Source organism: Arachis ipaensis, chromosome B03 (assembly GCF_000816755.2).
Source record: "Arachis ipaensis cultivar K30076 chromosome B03, Araip1.1, whole genome shotgun sequence".
NCBI lineage: Eukaryota > Viridiplantae > Streptophyta > Magnoliopsida > Fabales > Fabaceae > Arachis > Arachis ipaensis.
This window is the reverse complement of record NC_029787.2, coordinates 23,529,863-23,536,840: the sequence shown is the minus strand read 5'-3', so window position 1 is coordinate 23,536,840 and position 6,978 is coordinate 23,529,863. Positions and strand designations below refer to the sequence as shown.

Genomic DNA, 6,978 nt, shown 5'->3' with positions numbered 1-6,978 from the left:
GACTATCAAATATTTTTATTGTTTTAAAATTAAGATGCTAACCTAGCGGTAATTTATAGAAGAGAGAATAATGTTTTGAAACATATTATTTTAAACGAGTAAACAATCAAATAGTATCGAAAAATTTACATCGTTAATAAAAAATAACTCTAAAAGATGTTAACAACAAATAAGTTCCGAAGAACTAAATATACATTAAATATATATTTTAAAAAAAGACTTTAGATGTCATATTTTGATGCAATTTTTTATAAATAATATTAAAAAATAAGATCTTTTCATTTTCAAAAATTTATAATTTTATGTCAACTGAATTTTTTTTTAATTTTTTAATTGTGAATGATTAAATTTTTTTGAAAAAAAAAATCTAGAGATTAAATTTTACTCTAAATATTTTTATGCATCTTCTAAATATTTATTCAAACGTTGACAAAACAATTTAAATTAAATGGATATGTCATTTATTAAATACAAAAGTTTTTTTGTCACTTTTAATAAATATAATATTTATTAATTATTTTTATCGCAATTTTCAAATCATTCCAGAATTATTTTATTTGAATCTTTTGGATATCAAATTAGTAGTTACCTCTGTTTTGAACAAATAATCAAATATATATAATATATACACACGGGACAATAGAAGTATTCACTAAATATATAAACAGATTTTTTCAAATTTTAAGTTCATTTATTAGTTGTAATTATAAAATAACAAATTTATAATTATTTCACTCCTTCTTTTTAAAGATTATTGTAACAAATTCATTTGAATCTTGGATTATATTACCATTTGTTTTTACACAATTAAAGTTGATGAGTGAAGTTTAATTATAATGGGGTCAAATTGAATTATATAATAGGGACAAATAAATTTTGTTACTATATTAATTAAAAAATTTTAAATTCCACTGGGGCACTTGCCCCCACTTCCTTAAACATGTATCCGTCCCTATATATATATATTCATGATTACTTCTTGTATCAATGTAATTTTAGTTATTAAAATTTTTTATTTATATGCTTTAATTTTCTAACTATTTCGAATAATTTATGGTCAGAGCCCAATCTGGTTAATTTTTTTGTTTTTTTATTAAATATTGGAAAAAAACTAATCTTTTAGGGTGAGCAATTTTAAAAAAATAATATTAGCTAAAAAAATAACTTTTAAGTTTATCGTGTTACTTTTTTTAGGGCATCAGTCAAATTTCAAGTTGGGTCCACAAAAAAATGTACTAACTTATTTTGGGAAAAAAAAAAAAGAGGCATCCGTTTGGATCAGGAATCGACCAGCTTAATTCGCTATTTTTTCTAATTAATCGAGCTAAGTCGTTTATGTTTGATTTTTACGAGTTTGATTTTAAAGTCAAATGCCAATCTATTTAAGTCAGGTAAATGAGCTAGTCCGACGAATTTTGGCTCATTTTGACGATCCTAATTAATTCAAGAACTTGAAAATTATCAACATTATGCTCCCATTTCTTAAAAATATTGAATTTTTAAACTTGTTTTTTAATTTTATTAATTTTAAACTTCAATTCTAATTAACAGCAAACTTCCCATTAAAAATAATGACAAATTTGTAATCTAATTGGATAAAAAAAAACTTTTTTTTAAGGAAAAGCTTTTGATTTTAAGTTATTTGTTAAATTTTTGAGAATTGACATTTTGTAAAATATTGTAAGTTATTAGTTATTAAAAATTAGCTACCTAATTATTAGTCACGACTTTAGGACTTTAATTATTCGTTTGTTTAAAATAGCTTTAGATTAGTGACAAATTACATTAGCGTGCTTGACAAATTTGCTTCAAACTTTTCATGAATTTTTCATGAATTTATATAGAGGTTAGCGATTAGTAGTAATATGAAATAAGGACATAATAAGGACTAACATTTTTCCTCACAAATTAGTAGTAACATGAAATAAGCGAGGAAAGTCTATCAGTTGTTAAGCGGTAGCTAATTCCTCACTAAATAAGCTTCTGATTAGTGACTCAATTGCGACCAGTTACTTCTAAAATTTTTTCTGTTAGTTTTGGATTTGTTATAATTCTGCGATGGATTTCCAACGAGATTAGTCAGTAATTTGCTAGAAAATAGGTAGGATATAGCTTTTGCTTTGCGGCAAGATTGCAGTTGTCAAGTCGCTCGCTAAATTAAAATTGCAACAACTTAGCGACAATGTATTTTGCTCGCTAATTAGCGACTTGAAATTAGCGAACGAAGTGCGTCAATTGTTAAAGGGTCGCAAATTTCTCACTACTGAGGTCCTAGGCGCTCAATATCCATATTTCCACTTTAGCGACTAATTAGCAAGGAATACTTCCCTAGCTGAATAATTTATCCGTTGTGACGAGTTAGCGACGACTGTTTTCCATCGCTAACTTAATTTGAATTTTACAATATTATGCGATAAATTGGCAAAAAACTAGTTGCTCGCTAAAATAAAACTTTGGTGACAAATTAGTTAGAAAATTGTCCATCGCAAAATGCATTTCAAGTTTTTGTGATGGATTAGCTAGGAACATTGTTCCTCACTAATTACTCTTTTCCCACAAAGTTTATTTAGCGACGAATTAGTATGTGAATTGTTTCTCGCTAATTGTATATCAAATACTTGCGATGGAATAGTGACAACCCATGAAGCATGGACACCTCGTTGAGTTGCTATGTCTGCGGGTCGGATACATTTCGGACATGACACTCATCGACACTCGTTCGACATGCGTGTCTACCGTATCCAACTGTGTCGTAATGAAAAATAAAAAATTCTTCTTCGAACACACTTGGACACACCTAAATACCATCACATGTTAGCGTGTCCAGTCTTATTCTTAACATGTATTTTTTAAATAAGTTTAGAAAATAATATATATTATTATTTATTAAAACAAATAATATTTTAAATATTTTTATATAGTTAAAAGAAGACATTAAAACTAGCTAAAATATTATTTTATATTTTAATACCAATAAAATACCAAAATTCATTGTAATTTATCTAAAAAATACTTTATATTTTATATATATTCCGTGTTCCCATGTCTTATAAGACTTTAAAATTCGTGTGTCCGCGTGTCCTGTGTCGTGTCGTGTCCCGTGTCCGTGCAACATAGGTGACAACAATATCCCTCGCTACTTTACTTTTATTCGATTAAACCCCTAAGTAACTGATTTGCTATAACATTGTCACTCGCTAATTAATTTGTGACAAATTAGTGAAAAAAATTTTACCGCTCTTTTTTTAGCTACAAAACTCAATTTGCGAGAAAAAGACTTACTCGTGAATCTTTCTCTAATCAGTCGCTTGTCTCAAGTTTAAATATTTTGTGACTGTTCATTAATTTTGTCGTTAGTGCATCACTAATTCGTCGCTAGTTAGGAATGGATTAATGACAAAAAAATATTTCTCACAAAAATTCGTCGCTAATTTGTCAAATTCTTATATTGCATGTTTTCAGCTTCAAACATGATTCCAAATTCTATATCAGTTTCACTTCCCATCCTTCTGCCCTTGTATTAACCTCAGCCTCTGTTTTATACTCTTCATTTTCATCACTCGCAAGCTCAACATAGTAGAGTATTCCATATTGTGTTTTGTATTTTCTTGCTTCTCTTGTCTTCTTGTCCAGCCATTTTTTTTCCTTTTTCTCTGTGCCAACTGGTTGATTGTATGGGTTTTGATACTTCAACTTCCATATTATTCTTTTTTATATCTTCTTGTCCAACGTTTTCAGGCATGTTGTCCTCCATTTGTTATTCCCATTCCTAATTCCTCTAATTTGCTGTTGGAAGGATCCTCTGGCTTCTCTTTTTGTAGAACCCTTCCACTATTAATATCTTTACTCATTGGGCTGTTTTTGCCTTCTTCTCCTATGCTTCCCTTAATTGGATCATCACTGGTGGCCTTCTCACTCTGAAATAGTTTTTATTGGGCTTCCAAACTATTTATCTGGCCTAACTTAGAGTTATTACCCAAGGCTCTTACTTCATCTCCTCCACCTCTTGACCCATTTTATCTAACTCCTCAGCAAGTCTTGCGTACTTTTCTACTTTTCTCTTCTCATCACCCTGATGGGTGATGGCCTGATTTTCAGGCATATTTTCTTGTATTTCTACCCCCTCTCTGCTGCCCTCCCACTCCATTCTGTCAAATTTCCACCCTCAGGAAAGATCTCATTAGAGTCCCATTTCTCCTTGGATCTTCTACCTCACAAACAATACCCATCATGTATCCTATTTTTCTAGCAGTTTCTTCTTCAATCAGCTCAAGTGGTATGCCATGTATTTGCACCCATATATCTCAAATATGGACTCACCTTTTGACCATTCTTGCAGGTTCATCAACTGATCTTTAATGCACCAGGGACCTCCTTTGAGGATCTGTCTCCCTCTCCCAATATCCTTGAAGCTAAACAGCAACATGTTCCTGCCCACTTCTGTAATGTTCGAGTCCTTTTGGCTTGCCCCATATACCAATAATGGCGTTCTTGCGTGCTTTCAGATTCATCTCCTTTTGACATATGAATTTTTCAACCAAATTGAGGCAATCATCCTTAAAGCCTTGTTGCTCTAGCTTTTCAATCCATATAGTTTTACCTTCAGTAGACTCCATTCCATATGTTGTCATAATCTTTACACTTTTTTACTCTGATAACTTCGGCCAATGTATGTACTGTTTGTTTGTTTTTCGAGATTAAGATGTCTGTTAGATAGGTTTATATGATGTTTAAGTAAATAAGAGTGAAATATAGCTCCCCAATAGAAAAAACTTTCTGTTTTACAGAACTCTCATTTCATTTTATTGATTATCCACGAGACATCTCCTTTTTTTATTTTGTTGATTATCCACAATGGACTTTTTGTATTCATTTTCACAGTATTACTAAACAAAAAACGGTAAAGATCCAGAGGAAGAAAAAAAAAGACCAGACAGAATAAAGAAAAAATATAAAGTGAAAATACTTTACAAATTTTTACACATTTATAAAGTGAATTACACGGATTAGACTAATAGAACCAAAAAGTGAAAAGAATGGAAAATACTTNTCATATAAATTACAAAATTAATAAAAATTATTTTTTGTTTTAGAAGATATTTTTTATTATTATCAAATTGATTGGATATATGTAAGAATTCAACCGTGTATTGTTGTGGCTTTTACTATTGAGCAATGTTAGGAACCAGTAACTTTTGTGATTGGTAGCCATCAAATAGCCATCAATGATGATCTAATGGTGTGAGATTGGTATGAGATTTCATCTAATGACTCACATTTCTCTGCTGGTTACATGCTGGCCAAAATTCAATAAAATTGCTGGCCTAGACTTTTCCTAATTCAAAATAGTCAATCGTCATATAAATTACAAAATTAATGAGGATCAAATCATCATTTTTTTATTTTACTTTTTTTATTTTAGAAGATAGTCTTTTCTATTATCAAATTGATTGGATATATGGTAAGAATTCAACTGTGTGGTGTATTTGTGAAATACGTTGAAGAGGATAAAAGTGTGTTGAAGTGCTTTGAATGTTGTTCTTTGATGTTTGGCAACTTTTTTTTTTCTTTGAACGCCAACGTGATTTTGCATCCCAAAAGCTCGTTAACTAGAAGTAAGAAATTATAGCTTCTTCGTTTACTCAACGTAATTTAGGTTTGTTGTTGGTTATTATTAGTTTTTTCCATAATGTTTTCTAAATAAAAAATACTAAAAGTATTAAAACAATTATTCTAATTTTTGTGCACTGTTTACTATTTTAATTTTTTATAATATGTATTATTGTTTCGGTTAGAAATAATAAATTAAATAAAAAATTAATTATAAAAAATAATATTATAATTTAATATTATATTTTTTTAGTAATTAATTAATTATTTATCTAAAAGTAATTTTAACTAATATTATCCAAACAATATTTATTTTATCAAAATCAATTTTAATAAAAATTGCCAAACATAAATCATGTTAGCACAAACTTATTTCTATCCAAAATCAATTCTATAAAATCATTTTCATTCAAACTCCAATTTGACCAATGTGAATCCAAACACACACATAATTGTTGTGGCTTTTGCTTTTTGCTTCGTGATAAATATTTTTGTTAATAATTAATCATAAATCATTAGTCCATGTGAGTATTTTTATTCATTTCTCTTGGAAGCATACGAACGGTAGCTCCTAATTGCTTATAACTAGGGTGGCAATACCACCCGAATTCGCGGGTACCTACTCCGCCCCTACTCACTCGGGGCGAGCTTTTAGCGGGACGGGTTTTTGGGAGGGGCGGGGCGGAGTCAGATTTAGGTAATACCCGTCCCTACCCGCCCCACTATATATATAATATATATCATTTTAATGTATAATATGTATAATATTGTATTATATTTAAATTTTTACTTTAATTTATGCAGGAGCATGTTAGAGTTCAGCATTTTACTACTCGCGGATAGAAGCGGGACGAGTTCTATACGAATTGTTATACGACGAAACGGGATCGGGTAGAGCAAAAACCCGCCCCCATTGCCACCCTTACTTATAACTTTGGGAAGCATACGAAGGGTAGCTCCTAATTGCTTATAACTTTGGGATTATAACTTGGTAGTGTAAGTATAATTATGTTATGGAATAAATGACCATATGTACCCATGAAAGATGAAAACGCTGACATATGTACCTACACTAAATCGAAACTAAACTTGTACCCACGGAAGATGTCCTTTGTGTGACAAAAGTACTTTGTCTTTGGAGGGTTGGAGTGCCACGTAGGGTACTTTTGTCACACAGAGAACATCTTGCGTGGGTACAAGTTTAGTTTCGATCTAGTGTGGGTACATATGGCAGTGTTTTCATCTTTAATGAATACAAATGGTCATTTATTCTTATGTTATGATGACTAATCATAGTGTTTTAAAAAGAGTTACTAAAATTAAAGTAACACTTTTTTATTATTAAATAACAATTTTTAAAAAATATTG

The 6,978-nt window shown here is 30.1% G+C and overlaps 1 long non-coding RNA gene across 1 annotated transcript; it reads left to right on the top strand.

The window, feature by feature from the left end:
• On the top strand, positions 3,418-4,786 carry LOC110270033. Its single transcript, XR_002359026.1, has 2 exons — positions 3,418-4,276; positions 4,340-4,786. It is a non-coding gene; the product is annotated as an uncharacterized LOC110270033 (long non-coding RNA).